This window comes from Pseudophryne corroboree, chromosome 3, assembly GCF_028390025.1.
Source record: "Pseudophryne corroboree isolate aPseCor3 chromosome 3, aPseCor3.hap2, whole genome shotgun sequence".
In the NCBI taxonomy this organism is placed as follows: Eukaryota; Metazoa; Chordata; class Amphibia; order Anura; family Myobatrachidae; genus Pseudophryne; species Pseudophryne corroboree.
This window is the reverse complement of record NC_086446.1, coordinates 142848454-142864575: the sequence shown is the minus strand read 5'-3', so window position 1 is coordinate 142864575 and position 16122 is coordinate 142848454. Positions and strand designations below refer to the sequence as shown.

The 16122-nt window shown below is 47.1% G+C and overlaps 17 non-coding genes across 17 annotated transcripts; 5 read left to right on the top strand and 12 right to left on the bottom strand.

Annotated features, from left to right (window-relative positions):
* Window positions 1–1491: 1491 nt before the first annotated feature.
* Window positions 1492–1655, top strand: LOC134899124 (U1 spliceosomal RNA). Its single transcript, XR_010172807.1, has one exon. It is a non-coding gene; the product is annotated as a U1 spliceosomal RNA (small nuclear RNA).
* Window positions 1656–1807: 152 nt separating this feature from the next.
* LOC134899393 (U1 spliceosomal RNA) lies at window positions 1808–1969 on the top strand. The gene has a single exon (XR_010173069.1). It is a non-coding gene; the product is annotated as a U1 spliceosomal RNA (small nuclear RNA).
* A 670-nt stretch (window positions 1970–2639) lies between these two features.
* LOC134898993 (U1 spliceosomal RNA) lies at window positions 2640–2803 on the top strand. The gene has a single exon (XR_010172681.1). It is a non-coding gene; the product is annotated as a U1 spliceosomal RNA (small nuclear RNA).
* A 152-nt stretch (window positions 2804–2955) lies between these two features.
* Window positions 2956–3118, top strand: LOC134899603 (U1 spliceosomal RNA). Its single transcript, XR_010173256.1, has one exon. It is a non-coding gene; the product is annotated as a U1 spliceosomal RNA (small nuclear RNA).
* Window positions 3119–3787: 669 nt separating this feature from the next.
* LOC134898982 (U1 spliceosomal RNA) lies at window positions 3788–3951 on the top strand. The gene has a single exon (XR_010172670.1). It is a non-coding gene; the product is annotated as a U1 spliceosomal RNA (small nuclear RNA).
* A 357-nt stretch (window positions 3952–4308) lies between these two features.
* Window positions 4309–4471, bottom strand: LOC134899543 (U1 spliceosomal RNA). The gene has a single exon (XR_010173214.1). It is a non-coding gene; the product is annotated as a U1 spliceosomal RNA (small nuclear RNA).
* A 152-nt stretch (window positions 4472–4623) lies between these two features.
* On the bottom strand, window positions 4624–4787 carry LOC134898981 (U1 spliceosomal RNA). Its single transcript, XR_010172669.1, has one exon. It is a non-coding gene; the product is annotated as a U1 spliceosomal RNA (small nuclear RNA).
* A 671-nt stretch (window positions 4788–5458) lies between these two features.
* Window positions 5459–5621, bottom strand: LOC134899583 (U1 spliceosomal RNA). The gene has a single exon (XR_010173237.1). It is a non-coding gene; the product is annotated as a U1 spliceosomal RNA (small nuclear RNA).
* A 152-nt stretch (window positions 5622–5773) lies between these two features.
* LOC134899052 (U1 spliceosomal RNA) lies at window positions 5774–5937 on the bottom strand. Its single transcript, XR_010172738.1, has one exon. It is a non-coding gene; the product is annotated as a U1 spliceosomal RNA (small nuclear RNA).
* Window positions 5938–6607: 670 nt separating this feature from the next.
* On the bottom strand, window positions 6608–6770 carry LOC134899299 (U1 spliceosomal RNA). Its single transcript, XR_010172978.1, has one exon. It is a non-coding gene; the product is annotated as a U1 spliceosomal RNA (small nuclear RNA).
* A 152-nt stretch (window positions 6771–6922) lies between these two features.
* LOC134899183 (U1 spliceosomal RNA) lies at window positions 6923–7086 on the bottom strand. Its single transcript, XR_010172864.1, has one exon. It is a non-coding gene; the product is annotated as a U1 spliceosomal RNA (small nuclear RNA).
* Window positions 7087–7761: 675 nt separating this feature from the next.
* On the bottom strand, window positions 7762–7924 carry LOC134899374 (U1 spliceosomal RNA). The gene has a single exon (XR_010173051.1). It is a non-coding gene; the product is annotated as a U1 spliceosomal RNA (small nuclear RNA).
* Window positions 7925–8076: 152 nt separating this feature from the next.
* Window positions 8077–8240, bottom strand: LOC134899051 (U1 spliceosomal RNA). Its single transcript, XR_010172737.1, has one exon. It is a non-coding gene; the product is annotated as a U1 spliceosomal RNA (small nuclear RNA).
* A 670-nt stretch (window positions 8241–8910) lies between these two features.
* Window positions 8911–9073, bottom strand: LOC134899298 (U1 spliceosomal RNA). Its single transcript, XR_010172977.1, has one exon. It is a non-coding gene; the product is annotated as a U1 spliceosomal RNA (small nuclear RNA).
* A 152-nt stretch (window positions 9074–9225) lies between these two features.
* LOC134899182 (U1 spliceosomal RNA) lies at window positions 9226–9389 on the bottom strand. Its single transcript, XR_010172863.1, has one exon. It is a non-coding gene; the product is annotated as a U1 spliceosomal RNA (small nuclear RNA).
* Window positions 9390–10064: 675 nt separating this feature from the next.
* LOC134899318 (U1 spliceosomal RNA) lies at window positions 10065–10227 on the bottom strand. Its single transcript, XR_010172998.1, has one exon. It is a non-coding gene; the product is annotated as a U1 spliceosomal RNA (small nuclear RNA).
* A 152-nt stretch (window positions 10228–10379) lies between these two features.
* On the bottom strand, window positions 10380–10543 carry LOC134898818 (U1 spliceosomal RNA). The gene has a single exon (XR_010172509.1). It is a non-coding gene; the product is annotated as a U1 spliceosomal RNA (small nuclear RNA).
* Between the last annotated feature and the right edge of the window lie 5579 nt (window positions 10544–16122).

The following is a 16122-nucleotide window of genomic DNA, read 5'->3' as shown; positions in this document are numbered from 1 at the left end:
AGTTGTTGTCCCCAGATGAGAGTTCCCTTGTGCTGCCTAATGATTTTGAATTGAAGTGGTTCATGTAGGTGCTATTTTAATCTGATTTTATATATGCATTTTAGTATATTTTTTTTTTTGCTTTACCATATTTATCTTTTTATTCTAGAACCACTATTTGTCTGATCAGTTATTTAATATTGGAACCAGTAGATATAAGGTGGATTTTATATGTTAATTAAACACTTTTAATTGACTGTAAAGAAGTCTACGCCAGCTTATCTCTGATTACGGACATTGGAATAGAAGTATACTGAAGAGAGATGAGCGTTGTGCGGCAAGTTGTCATGACAACGGACTCCAAGACGACGTAACCGGAAGTGACGTATCGCTAGACCTAGCGACTACGAGAAAAAGATCTAGGACTCCGGAGGCGGAAGTGACGGAGTGGGAGTTCAGGTTGCTATGGTAACCCGGCGGTTTCCGAACATGACGCCAGGTGGAATCAATTTGGAATCTGGCTGTGATTTGCTATTTAAATCTGGATGTGTGGTGCAGTGAGTATTCAGCCTCGAAAAAGACTCCAGGAATAGGAGTTGAAACGCGTCGGCGTATTCCATCTGTGACTGGCATTTACGGTGGTCTGCACTTCTAAGAACCAGAGGACTTTCCAGCTCCAGCCCGGGCGGTTTTGGGATTTAAAAGAACTTGCTTGAGAACTTTTTGGGGTTCTCAAACCCTCTGGTAATTGCTCTGCATATCTCTTTGTGGCTGTCACATTTTGGAGAATCATTCTGCACATTTTTACCCTACCTGTTTATTGTGTTATGTCCATGTTCCCCGATATGTGTCATTAAAAAACTTTATTGCACATGTGGTTCCCCTCTCCCCTCTGTTTTACATGCTACTACATTGAGAGGAGGAGGAGTGAGGAGTAAGAACCTGGACTTTCACGGTGACCTTAAGGGTTGTATGTTTTGTTTTTTTATTGCATGCAAGCACTTTATGCATTCATTTATGCACTGTTACTAGGTGCCTGTTGGTACCCGCAGCCTAATTTGTTTATTGTTCATTCATTTCTGGTGCTCTGGAGAGGCACTTATCCTGGTTGCGGGGGCTATTGTGCAGCCTTGTTTTAGACTGCGCGACACGTGGATAAAACTAGACAGATTCTTTGTTATACATTCCCTGCATACCCCTTTTCTCTTTTCATATGCAGATGAGGGTTCCAGCCAACTTTGGCCCACTGCTTGGATGACATCACTGTATGCAAATACATCTTCTGCAGACCTTCCCCCAGGAATGCTTGTACTAGTTGTTGCATTTGGTTTGTTGTTTGGGGGTGCTTCAGTATTAGGCAGCCTTCTGCCCTCCCATGTTCATCTGAAAATATGTGTTCTCCCTGCAGTTGTTGTCCCCAGATGAGAGTTCCCTTGTGCTGCCTCAGTTGAATCTCCTTTACTTGACAGAGATGTGCCTGAGCAGCGGCCCTCCCCAGCCCTATCCCAAATCATACTTATTTTGCATAGGAGATATCATGGTAATGAAGACTGTTATCCCAGGGTGAGGTTCATTCATTGCATTCTGGGTATGCTGACCCCTGTGATTTCCCCAAATGTGGGAAACTTGACTGCATTATTTGTGGTAGTGGGGGACTGTGTTTGTGCTTTCCTCTGGTCAGCTCTGGTAAAAGTCAGATTTCTTTGTCTCAGATCTTCCTCTAGCCTTGTTCTTCTTTCGAGAGTTCCCTTGTGCTGACTCAGTTGGATCTCCTTCACTTGACAGGGAAGTGCCCGAGCAGCGACCCTACCCAGCTCTAGCCCAACTCCTACTTACCTGCCAGGTGAGATACTATGATCATGAAGGTGTTCTCCCAGGGCAAGGCTCACCCATTGCACTCTGGGTGTGCTGCTCTTGCGATTTCCCCAAATGTGGGAAACTTGACTGCATAATTTGTGTTTCCCCTGGTCGGCTCTCGTATAATTCAGATCTCTTTGTCTCAGGTCTCTCTCCAGCCTAGTTTGCTGTCTGTTTCCACTTCTCTTTTCTTGAGCCGCTCCCTTCTATGCCCTTGCGCACTATTATGACCTCTCCTGTCTGCTTACTTTGTGCCTTCCAACGTCAATGCAAACTACAGGTAGTGCTGCAGGGCCCACACCCTTTTACATGCTTTACAGAGCAGCTCTGGAGCTGTTACAGTGCCCAGCTGCTGCAAGAAATCAGCTTGAATGCTTCAGGGGCTGGGGCATAGCCAACATGAGCCCCACACCGAAGGAGGGTGGAGGTGTTTAATGTGAATTAGGGGTCATCCAAGCGCCGCAAAAGGCCGCCATGCCCTGCACATCCCTTTTTTCTTTTCATATGCAGACGAGGGTTGAAGCCAACTTTGACCCACTGCTTGGATGACATCACCATATGCAAATCCATCTGCTGCAGGCCTTCCCCCAGGAATGCTTGCACTAGTTGTTGCATTTGGTTTGTTGTTTGGGGGTGCTTCAGTATTAGGCAGCCTTCTGCCCTCCCATGTTCATCTGAAAATATGTGTTCTCCCTGCAGTTGTTGTCCCCAGATGAGAGTTCCCTTGTGCTGCCTCAGTTGAATCTCCTTTACTTGACAGAGATGTGCCTGAGCAGCGGCCCTCCCCAGCTCTATCCCAAATCATACTTATTTTGCATAGGAGATACCATGGTCATGAAGATTGTTCTCCCAGGTTGAGGTTCATTCATTGCATACTGGGTATGCTGACCCCTGTGATTTCCCCAAATGTGGGAAACTTGACTGCATTATTTGTGGTAGTGGGGGACTGTGTTTGTGCTTTCCTCTGGTCAGCTCTGGTAAAAGTCAGATTTCTTTGTCTCAGATCTTCCTCTAGCCTTGTTCTTCTTTCGAGAGTTCCCTTGTGCTGCCTCAGTTGGATCTCCTTCACTTGACAGGGGGGTGCCCGAGCAGCGACCCTCCCCAGCTCTAGCCCAACTCCTACTTACCTGCCAGGTGAGATACTATGATCATGTAGGTGCTTCTCCCAGGGCAAGGCTCACCCATCGCACTCTGGGTGTGCTGCCCCTGTGATTTCTCCAAATGTGGGAAACTTGACTGCATAATTTGTGTTTCCCCTGGTCGGCTCTCGTATAATTCAGATGTCTTTGTCTCAGGTCTCTCTCCAGCCTAGTTTGCTGTCTGTTTCCACTTCTCTTTTCTTGAGCCGCTCCCTTCTATGCCCTTGCGCACTATCCTGACTTCTCCCGTCTGCTTACTTTGTGCCTTCCAACGCACAATGCGAACTACAGGTAGTGCTGCAGGGCCCACACCCTTTTACTTGCCTTACAGAGCAGCTCTGGAGCTGTTACAGTGCCCAGCTGCTGCAAGAAATCAGCTTGAATGCTTCAGGGGCTGGGGCATAGCCAACATGAGCCCTACACCGAAGGAGGGTGGAGGTGTTTAATGCGAACTAGGGGTCATCCAAGCGCCGCAAAAGGCCGCCATGCCCTGCACGCCCCTCTTCTCTATTCATATGCAGATGAGGGTTGAAGCCAACTTTGACCCACTGCTTGGATGACATCACCATATGCAAATCCATCTGCTGCAGGCCTTCCCCCAGGAATGCTTGCACTAGTTGTTGCATTTGGTTTGTTGTTTGGGGGTGCTTCAGTATTAGGCAGCCTTCTGCCCTCCCATGTTCAACTGAAAATGTGTTCTCCCTGCAGTTGTTGTCCCCAGATGAGAGTTCCCTTGTGCTGCCTCAGTTGAATCTCCTTTACTTGACAGAGATGTGCCTGAGCAGCGGCCCTCCCCAGCTCTATCCCAAATCATACTTATTTTGCATAGGAGATACCATGGTCATGAAGATTGTTTTCCCAGGGTGAGGTTCATTCATTGCATTCTGGGTATGCTGACCCCTGTGATTTCCCCAAATGTGGGAAACTGGACTGCATTATTTGTGGTAGTGAGGGACTGTGTTTGTGCTTTCCTCTGGTCAGCTCTGGTAAAAGTCAGATTTCTTTGTCTCAGATCTTCCTCTAGCCTTGTTCTTCTTTCGAGTTGCTCCCTCGGTGTGGGGCTCATGATGGCTATGCCCCAGCCCCTGAAGCATTCAAGCTGATTTCTTGCAGCAGCTGGGCACTGTAACAGCTCCAAAGCTGCTCTGTAAGGCAAGTAAAAGGGTGTGGGCCCTGCAGCACTACCTGTAGTTTGCATTGTGCGTTGGAAGGCACAAAGTAAGCAGACAGGAGAAGTCAGGATAGTGCGCAAGGGCATAGAAGGGAGCAACTCAAGAAAAGAGAAGTGGAAACAGACTGCAAATTAGGCTGGAGAGAGACCTGAGACAAAGAGATCTGAATTATACGAGAGCCGACCAGGTGAAACACAAATTATGCAGTCAAGTGTCCAACATTTGGGGAAACCGCAGGAGTAGCACACCCAGAGTGCAATGGGTGAGCCTTGCCCTGGGAGAAGCACCTTCATGATCATAGTATCTCACCTGGCAGGTAAGTAGGAGTTGGGCTAGAGCTGGGGAGGGTCGCTGCTCGGGCACCCCCCTGTCAAGTGAAGGAGATCCAACTGAGGCAGCACAAGAGAACTCTCGAAAGAAGAACAAGGCTAGAGGAAGATCTGAGACAAAGAAATCTGACTTTTACCAGAGCTGACCAGAGGAAAGCACAAACACAGTCCCTCACTACCACAAATAATGCAGTCCAGTTTCCCACATTTGGGGAAATCACAGGGGTCAGCATACCCAGAATGCAATGAATGAACCTCACCCTGGGAAAACAATCTTCATGACCATGGTATCTCCTATGCAAAATAAGTATAATTTGGGATAGAGCTGGGGAGGGCCGCTGCTCAGGCACATCTCTGTCAAGTAAAGGAGATTCAACTGAGGCAGCACAAGGGAACTCTCATCTGGGGACAACAACTGCAGGGAGAACACATATTTTCAGATGAACATGGGAGGGCAGAAGGCTGCCTAATACTGAAGCACCCCCAAACAACAAACCAAATGCAACAACTAGTGCAAGCATTCCTGGGGGAAGGCCTGCAGCAAATGGATTTGCATATGGTGATGTCATCCAAGCAGTGGGTCAAAGTTGGCTTCAACCCTCATCTGCATATGAATAGAGAAGAGGGGCGTGCAGGGCATGGCGGCCTTTTGCGGCGCTTGGATGACCCCTAGTTCGCATTAAACACCTCCACCCTCCTTCGGTGTGGGGCTCATGTTGGCTATGCCCCAGCCCCTGAAGCATTCAAGCTGATTTCTTGCAGCAGCTGGGCACTGTAACAGCTCCAGAGCTGCTCTGTAAGGCAAGTAAAAGGGTGTGGGCCCTGCAGCACTACCTGTAGTTCGCATTGTGCGTTGGAAGGCACAAAGTAAGCAGACGGGAGAAGTCAGGATAGTGCGCAAGGGCATAGAAGGGAGCGGCTCAAGAAAAGAGAAGTGGAAACAGACAGCAAACTAGGCTGGAGAGAGACCTGAGACAAAGACATCTGAATTATACGAGAGCCGACCAGGGGAAACACAAATTATGCAGTCAAGTTTCCCACATTTTGGGAAATCACAGGGGCAGCACACCCAGAGTGCGATGGGTGAGCCTTGCCCTGGGAGAAGCACCTACATGATCATAGTATCTCACCTGGCAGGTAAGTAGGAGTTGGGCTAGAGCTGGGGAGGGTCGCTGCTCGGGCACCCCCCTGTCAAGTGAAGGAGATCCAACTGAGGCAGCACAAGGGAACTCTCGAAAGAAGAACAAGGCTAGAGGAAGATCTGAGACAAAGAAATCTGACTTTTACCAGAGCTGACCAGAGGAAAGCACAAACACAGTCCCCCACTACCACAAATAATGCAGTCAAGTTTCCCACATTTGGGGAAATCACAGGGGTCAGCATACCCAGAATGCAATGAATGAACCTCAATCTGGGAGAACAATCTTCATGACCATGGTATCTCCTATGCAAAATAAGTATGATTTGGGATAGAGCTGGGGAGGGCCGCTGCTCAGGCACATCTCTGTCAAGTAAAGGAGATTCAACTGAGGCAGCACAAGGGAACTCTCATCTGCGGACAACAACTGCAGGGAGAACACATATTTTCAGATGAACATGGGAGGGCAGAAGGCTGCCTAATACTGAAGCACCCCCAAACAACAAACCAAATGCAACAACTAGTGCAAGCATTCCTGGGGGAAGGCCTGCAGCAGATGGATTTGCATATGGTGATGTCATCCAAGCAGTGGGTCAAAGTTGGCTTCAACCCTCGTCTGCATATGAAAAGAAAAAAGGGATGTGCAGGGCATGGCGGCCTTTTGCGGCGCTTGGATGACCCCTAATTCACATTAAACACCTCCACCCTCCTTCGGTGTGGTGCTCATGTTGGCTATGCCCCAGCCCCTGAAGCATTCAAGCTGATTTCTTGCAGCAGCTGGGCACTGTAACAGCTCCAGAGCTGCTCTGTAAAGCATGTAAAAGGGTGTGGGCCCTGCAGCACTACCTGTAGTTTGCATTGACGTTGGAAGGCACAAAGTAAGCAGACAGGAGAGGTCATAATAGTGCGCAAGGGCATAGAAGGGAGCGGCTCAAGAAAAGAGAAGTGGAAACAGACAGCAAACTAGGCTGGAGAGAGACCTGAGACAAAGAGATCTGAATTATACGAGAGCCGACCAGGGGAAACACAAATTATGCAGTCAAGTTTCCCACATTTGGGGAAATCGCAAGAGCAGCACACCCAGAGTGCAATGGGTGAGCCTTGCCCTGGGAGAAGCACCTTCATGATCATAGTATCTCACCTGGCAGGTAAGTAGGAGTTGGGCTAGAGCTGGGTAGGGTCGCTGCTCGGGCACTTCCCTGTCAAGTGAAGGAGATCCAACTGAGTCAGCACAAGGGAACTCTCGAAAGAAGAACAAGGCTAGAGGAAGATCTGAGACAAATAAATCTGACTTTTACCAGAGCTGACCAGAGGAAAGCACAAACACAGTCCCCCACTACCACAAATAATGAAGTCGAGTTTCCCACATTTGGGGAAATCACAGGGGTCAGCATACCCAGAATGCAATGAATGAACCTCACCCTGGGATAACAGTCTTCATTACCATGATATCTCCTATGCAAAATAAGTATGATTTGGGATAGGGCTGGGGAGGGCCGCTGCTCAGGCACATCTCTGTCAAGTAAAGGAGATTCAACTGAGGCAGCACAAGGGAACTCTCATCTGGGGACAACAACTGCAGGGAGAACACATATTTTCAGATGAACATGGGAGGGCAGAAGGCTGCCTAATACTGAAGCACCCCCAAACAACAAACCAAATGCAACAACTAGTACAAGCATTCCTGGGGGAAGGTCTGCAGAAGACGGATTTGCATACAGTGATGTCATCCAAGCAGTGGGCCAAAGTTGGCTGGAACCCTCATCTGCATATGAAAAGAGAAAAGGGGTATGCAGGGAATGGCGGCTTTTTGCGGCGCTTAGATGACCCTTAGTTCGCATTAAACACCCCCACCCTCCTTCGGTGTGGGGCTCATGTTGGCAATGCCCCAGCCCCTGAAGCATTCAAGCTGATTTCTTGCAGCAGCTTGGCACTGTAACAGCTCCAGAGCTGCTCTGTAATGCAAGTAAAAGTTTGTGGGCCCTGCAGCACTACCTGTAGTTTGCATTGTGCATTGGAAGGCACAAAGTAAGCAGACAGGAGGAGAAGTCAGGATAGTGCACAAGGGTATAGAAGGGAGGGGCTCAAAAAAAAAAGAAGTGGAAACAGACTGCAAACTAGGCTGGAGAGAGACCTGAGACAAAGAGATCTGAATTATATGAAAGCCAACCAGTGGAAACACAAATTATGCAGTCAAGTTTCCCTCATTTGGGGAAATCACAGGGGCAGCACACCCAGAGTGCAATGGGTGAGCCTTGCCCTGGGAGAAGCACCTTCATGATCATAGTATCTCACCTGGCAGGTAAGTAGGAGTTGGGCTAGAGCTGGGGAGGGTCGCTGCTCGGGCACCCCCCTGTCAAGTGAAGGAGATCCAACTGAGGCAGCACAAGGGAACTCTCGAAAGAAGAACAAGGCTAGAGGAAGATCTGAGACAAAGAAATCTGACTTTTACCAGAGCTGACCAGAGGAAAGCACAAACACAGTCCCCCACTACCACAAATAATGCAGTCAAGTTTCCCACATTTGGGGAAATCACAGGGGTCAGCATACCCAGAATGCAATGAATGAACCTCAATCTGGGAGAACAATCTTCATGACCATGGTATCTCCTATGCAAAATAAGTATGATTTGGGATAGAGCTGGGGAGGGCCGCTGCTCAGGCACATCTCTGTCAAGTAAAGGAGATTCAACTGAGGCAGCACAAGGGAACTCTCATCTGCGGACAACAACTGCAGGGAGAACACATATTTTCAGATGAACATGGGAGGGCAGAAGGCTGCCTAATACTGAAGCACCCCCAAACAACAAACCAAATGCAACAACTAGTGCAAGCATTCCTGGGGGAAGGCCTGCAGCAGATGGATTTGCATATGGTGATGTCATCCAAGCAGTGGGTCAAAGTTGGCTTCAACCCTCGTCTGCATATGAAAAGAAAAAAGGGATGTGCAGGGCATGGCGGCCTTTTGCGGCGCTTGGATGACCCCTAATTCACATTAAACACCTCCACCCTCCTTCGGTGTGGTGCTCATGTTGGCTATGCCCCAGCCCCTGAAGCATTCAAGCTGATTTCTTGCAGCAGCTGGGCACTGTAACAGCTCCAGAGCTGCTCTGTAAAGCATGTAAAAGGGTGTGGGCCCTGCAGCACTACCTGTAGTTTGCATTGACGTTGGAAGGCACAAAGTAAGCAGACAGGAGAGGTCATAATAGTGCGCAAGGGCATAGAAGGGAGCGGCTCAAGAAAAGAGAAGTGGAAACAGACAGCAAACTAGGCTGGAGAGAGACCTGAGACAAAGAGATCTGAATTATACGAGAGCCGACCAGGGGAAACACAAATTATGCAGTCAAGTTTCCCACATTTGGGGAAATCGCAAGAGCAGCACACCCAGAGTGCAATGGGTGAGCCTTGCCCTGGGAGAAGCACCTTCATGATCATAGTATCTCACCTGGCAGGTAAGTAGGAGTTGGGCTAGAGCTGGGTAGGGTCGCTGCTCGGGCACTTCCCTGTCAAGTGAAGGAGATCCAACTGAGTCAGCACAAGGGAACTCTCGAAAGAAGAACAAGGCTAGAGGAAGATCTGAGACAAATAAATCTGACTTTTACCAGAGCTGACCAGAGGAAAGCACAAACACAGTCCCCCACTACCACAAATAATGAAGTCGAGTTTCCCACATTTGGGGAAATCACAGGGGTCAGCATACCCAGAATGCAATGAATGAACCTCACCCTGGGATAACAGTCTTCATTACCATGATATCTCCTATGCAAAATAAGTATGATTTGGGATAGGGCTGGGGAGGGCCGCTGCTCAGGCACATCTCTGTCAAGTAAAGGAGATTCAACTGAGGCAGCACAAGGGAACTCTCATCTGGGGACAACAACTGCAGGGAGAACACATATTTTCAGATGAACATGGGAGGGCAGAAGGCTGCCTAATACTGAAGCACCCCCAAACAACAAACCAAATGCAACAACTAGTACAAGCATTCCTGGGGGAAGGTCTGCAGAAGACGGATTTGCATACAGTGATGTCATCCAAGCAGTGGGCCAAAGTTGGCTGGAACCCTCATCTGCATATGAAAAGAGAAAAGGGGTATGCAGGGAATGGCGGCTTTTTGCGGCGCTTAGATGACCCTTAGTTCGCATTAAACACCCCCACCCTCCTTCGGTGTGGGGCTCATGTTGGCAATGCCCCAGCCCCTGAAGCATTCAAGCTGATTTCTTGCAGCAGCTTGACACTGTAACAGCTCCAGAGCTGCTCTGTAATGCAAGTAAAAGTTTGTGGGCCCTGCAGCACTACCTGTAGTTTGCATTGTGCATTGGAAGGCACAAAGTAAGCAGACAGGAGGAGAAGTCAGGATAGTGCACAAGGGTATAGAAGGGAGGGGCTCAAAAAAAAAAGAAGTGGAAACAGACTGCAAACTAGGCTGGAGAGAGACCTGAGACAAAGAGATCTGAATTATATGAAAGCCAACCAGTGGAAACACAAATTATGCAGTCAAGTTTCCCACATTTGGGGAAATCACAGGGGCAGCACACCCAGAGTGCAATGGGTGAGCCTTGCCCTGGGAGAAGCACCTTCATGATCATAGTATCTCACCTGGCAGGTAAGTAGGAGTTGGGCCAGAGCTGGGGAGGGTCGCTGCTTGGGCACCCCCCTGTCAAGTAAAGGAGATCCAACTGAGGCAGCACAAGGGAACTCTCGAAAGAAGAACAAGGCTAGAGGAAGATCTGAGACAAAGAAATCTGACTTTTACCAGAGCTGACCAGAGGAAAGCACAAACACAGTCCCCCACTACCACAAATAATGCAGTCAAGTTTCCCACATTTGGGGAAATCACAGGGGTCAGCATACCCAGAATGCAATGAATGAACCTCACCCTGGGAGAACAATCTTCATGACCATGGTATCTCCTATGCAAAATAAGTATGATTTGGGATAGGGCTGGGGAGGGCCGATGCTCAGGCACATCTCTGTCAAGTAAAGAAGATTCAACTGAGGCAGCACAAGGGAACTCTCATCTGGGGACAACAACTGCAGGGAGAACACATATTTTCAGATGAACATGGGAGGGCAGAAGGCTGCCTAATACTGAAGCACCCCCAAACAACAAACCAAATGCAACAACTAGTGCAAGCATTCCTGGGGGAAGGCCTGCAGCAGATGGATTTGCATATGGTGATGTCATCCAAGCAGTGGGTCAAAGTTGGCTTCAACCCTCGTCTGCATATTAAAAGAGAAAAGGGGCATGCAGGGCATGGCGGCCTTTTGCGGCGCTTGGATGACCTATAGTTCGCATTAAACACCTCCACCCTCCTTCGGTGCGGGGCTCATGTTGGCTATGCCCCAGCCCCTGAAGCATTCAAGCTGATTTCTTGCAGAAGCTGGGCACTGTAACAGCTCCAGAGCTGCTCTGTATGGCAAGTAAAAGGGTGTGGGCCCTGCAGCACTACCTGTAGTTCGCATTGTGCGTTGGAAGGCACAAAGTAAGCAGATGGGAGAAGTCAGGATAGTGCGCAAGGGCATAGAAGGGAGCGGCTCAAGAAAAGAGAAGTGGAAACAGACATCAAACTAGGCTGGAGAGCTCTTCTGTCTATATTTTGCAAACCTGCTCTTATCCTCTCCAGCTGCTCCATGTAGATTTGACGTCTGGAAAGGTGCATAACCCACTGACAAGCAGGCACACTCCTGCATGAGTTTTCTCTCTCACTAGCTGGATGATACACAATCATTTGCATGTGCTCCACCTCCGACACACCACCCACCCAACCACCCAGTGACCAGAGCCACCCACAAGCCAACTGGCTCCGTGATTTAATTTGCACAGTGTAGTCATCCAGGCAGCATGTCCTTCTCAATGGAAGGATCTCTGGTTCCATGGAATCTTCCACATTGGAATGCTGCGGAATAAAAGGATTTAAATATTCAGCTTGCTAGCATTCAATGTACCTGCGGCTTGGCTTTAGCACATGGGTCTTCATCCTGTGGCCCTCCAGCTGCTGTGAAATAAAACATCCCAGCATGCCCTGCCACAGTTTTGCTATTAAGGTATGCTAAAACTGAGGCAGGGCATGCTGGGATGTGTAGTTCCACAGCAGCTGGAGGGTCGCAGGTTGAAGACCCATGTTCTAGCATGCCTGTTCTATGATGCATGTACCGTGATGTCACAATCAGCTTGGAATGGGGTGTCTAGCAGGCATTTGCTGACAGACACTTGAGGGAGACACACATCAGGAGATGCAGCATATCGGAGGTCTTCGATGCCTTTCCAGCAAATGCACACCACCTGCTGCTGGTCTGGACACAAAACAATGCCCACAATCGAAGTCCCAAAATGCCCAACTACAGGATTCATGTAAGTAGTGAATTTAGGAATTAATTTAGAAGTAGGAAATTAAGTTAGTTCACAAGTACATTCAAATTCAGATCTAAAGTCTAGGTAGGCCTCACGTCCTGGCAGCCCCCAGCACTTAAAAATGCCTTGATTAGAGGTAGAGAATTAAATGTAGATAAAAAGTAGACACAAAATAAGACTCCACAGAGCAGTTATCAGGTGTCTTTATCAATTGTTGCATTTAAAAAATCAAGCAATTAGGGAACACAATGTTGCAACAATGTAACCCTATTTGCAAAATAGTACTGAATAAGTTTGTCGATGTAAGACATTTGCAAAGGCGCATCCAAAACACGCTGGAAAATGCAACTGAATCTGTTTTTGGAGGCTAGAATAGGAAATGTGCATCGGTCCTACAAGTACTGAAAGCTCTTCTACCATCTCCCTTTTCTGAAAAGCCATTTAATATATGGTTCCCAGATAGGGGACATATCAGATATTGCCTTTCAAAAGCAGCAAATATCATACCACTTCTATTGCCATCAAAGATAAACATTGATTGTTTTCAGATATTGGATTGAAAAAGCAGTCTTTATTGACATAAAGAAGCAAAAAAACATACATAAACATTACACACATAAGTACTGTGTTGCAGCACAGATAAAACACAATACAAATGCTGTCGGTATAGTACAGTTCAAGAACTACAGCACAGGCCAGCCTACACTATAAATCATGAACTGCACTATACATTTAAACAATACAATAATACAACAGTTAATAAGGCTATGTGTGTGGAGTGTAAGAGGGTGAGGGAATCACAAGACCGAAGCTTTATTGTAACACAGACACACATAAGGGGAGGGGCAATAAATAGAAAGGTATCCTTTACTATAGAATGTAGTCCAATCCGACCTCTGTGCTCTTCCACAACTGAAAAACGGATAGTGTTCCCAAGCCTTCCATCCTGGAATATCTTTGGTCTTTCGCCAATGAAGAAAACAATCCCTCCCTCCAGCAGACCCTTCAACCACGATACAAGATCACAGCCAAAATGCCGAGAAGCGACTACACTTGAGCTTAACAAAAATGGCTAAAACTTAGTGGAGGAAAGTGCAGTGGACCAAAACATAAGCTGACACAATCATGGAGAATGTGCCAGCATATATGCTCTTCTATCTATATTTTGCAAACCTGCTCTTGTCCCCTCCAGCTGCTCTATGTAGATTTGACGTCTGGCAAGGTGCATAACCCACTGACAAGCAGGCACACTCCTGCATGAGTTTTCTCTCTCACTAGCTGGATGATACACAATCATTTGCATGTGCTCCACCTCCGACACACCACCCACCCAACCACCCAGTCACCAGAGCCACCCACAAACCAACCGGCTCCGTGATTTAATTTGCACAGTGTAGTCATTCAGGCAGCATGTCCTTCTCAATGGAAGGATCTCTGGTTCCATGGAATCTTCCACATTGGAATGCTGCGGAACAAAAAGGATTTAAATATTCAGCTTGCTAGCATTCAATGTACCTGCGGCTTGGCTCTAGCACATGGGTCTTCATCCTGTGGCCCTCCAGCTGCTGTGAAACTACACATCCCAGCATGCCCTGCCACAGTTTTGCTATTAAGGTATGCTAAAACTGAGGCAGGGCATGCTGGGATGTGTAGTTCCACAGCAGCTGGAGGGTCGCAGGTTGAAGACCCATGTTCTAGCATGCCTGTTCTATGATGCATGTACCGTGATGTCACAATCAGCTTGGAATGGGGTGTCTAGCAGGCATTTGCTGACAGACACTTGAGGGAGACACACATCAGGAGATGCAGCATATCGGAGGTCTTCGATGCCTTTCCAGCAAATGCACACCACCTGCTGCTGGTCTGGACACAAAACAATGCCCACAATCGAAGTCCCAAAATGCCCAACTACAGGATTCATGTAAGTAGTGGATTTAGGAATGAATTTAGAAGTAGGAAATTAAGTTAGTTCACAAGTACATTCAAATTCAGATCTAAAGTCTAGGTAGGCCTCACGTCCTGGCAGCCCCCAGCATTTAAAAATGCCTTGATTAGAGGTAGAGAATTAAATGTAGATAAGAAGTAGACACAAAATAAGACTCCACAGAGCAGTTATCAGGTGTCTTTATCAATTGTTGCATTTAAAAAATCAAGCAATTAGGGAACACAATGTTGCAACAATGTAACCCTATTTGCAAAATAGTACTAAATAAGTTTGTCGATGTAAGACATTTGCAAAGGCGCATCCAAAACACGCTGGAAAATGCAACTGAATCTGTTTTTGGAGGCTAGAATAGGAAATGAGCATCGGTCCTACAAGTACTGAAAGCTCTTCTCCCATCTCCCTTTTCTGAAAAGCCATTTAATATATGGTTCCCAGATAGGGGACATATCAGATATTGCCTTTAAAAAGCAGCAAATATCATACCACTTCTATTGCCATCAAAGATAAACATTGATTGTTTTCAGATATTGGATTGAAAAAGCAGTCTTTATTGACATAAAGAAGCAAAAAAACATACATAAACATTACACACATAAGTACCGTGTTGCAGCACAGCCAAAACACAATACAAATGCTGTCGGTATAGTACAGTTCAAGAACTACAGCACAGGCCAGCCTACACTATAAATCATGAACTGCACTATACATTTAAATACAATAATACAACAGTTAATAAGGCTATGGGTGTGGAGTGTAAGAGGGTGAAGGAATCACAAGCCCGAAGCTTTATTGAAAGACAGACACATATAAATGGAGGATTAATAAATACAAAGATATCCTTTACTATAGAATGTAGTCCAATCCGGTCTTTCAACTCTTCCACAACTGAAAAACGGATAGTGTTCCCAAGCCTTCCATCCTGGAATATCTTCAGTCTCTCGCCAATGAAGAAAACAATCCCTCCAGCAGACTCTTCAACCACGATACAAGATCACAGCCAAAAGGGCGAGAAGCAACTACACTTGCGTTTAACCAAAATGGCTAAAACTTAGTGAAGGAAAGTGCAGTGCACCAAAACATAAGCTGACACAATCATGGAGAATGCGCCAGCATATATGCTCTTCTATCTATATTTTGCAAACCTGCTCTTGTCCCCTCCAGCTGCTCCATGTAGATTTGACGCCTGGCAAGGTGCATAACCCACTGACAAGCAGGCACACTCCTGCATGAGTTTTCACTCTCACTAGCTGGATGATACACATTCATTTGCATGTGCTCCACCTCCGACACACCGCCCACCCAACCACCCAGTCACCAGAGCCACCCACAAGCCAACTGGCTCCGTGATTTAATTTGCACAGTGCAGTCATCAAGGCAGCATGTCCTTCTCAATGGAATAATCTCTGGTTCCATGGAATCTTCCGCATTGGAATGCTGCGGAACAAAAATGATTTAAACATTCAGCTTGCTAGCATTCAATGTACCTGCGGCTTGGCTCTAGCACATGGGTCTTCATCCTGTGGCTCTCCAGCTGCTGTGAAACTACACATCCCAGCATGCCCTGCCACAGTTTTGCTATTAAGGTATGCTAAAACTGAGGCAGGGCATGCTGGGATGTGTAGTTCCACAGCAGCTGGAGGGTCGCAGGTTGAAGACCCATGTTCTAGCATGCCTGTTCTATGATGCATGTACCGTGATGTCACAATCAGCTTGGAATGGGGTGTCTAGCAGGCATTTGCTGACAGACACTTGAGGGAGACACACATCAGGAGATGCAGCATATCGGAGGTCTTCGATGCCTTTCCAGCAAATGCACACCACCTGCTGCTGGTCTGGACACAAAACAATGCCCACAATCGAAGTCCCAAAATGCCCAACTACAGGATTCATGTAAGTAGTGGATTTAGGAATGAATTTAGAAGTAGGAAATTAAGTTAGTTCACAAGTACATTCAAATTCAGATCTAAAGTCTAGGTAGGCCTCACGTCCTGGCAGCCCCCAGCATTTAAAAATGCCTTGATTAGAGGTAGAGAATTAAATGTAGATAAGAAGTAGACACAAAATAAGACTCCACAGAGCAGTTATCAGGTGTCTTTATCAATTGTTGCATTTAAAAAATCAAGCAATTAGGGAACACAATGTTGCAACAATGTAACCCTATTTGCAAAATAGTACTAAATAAGTTTGTCGATGTAAGACATTTGCAAAG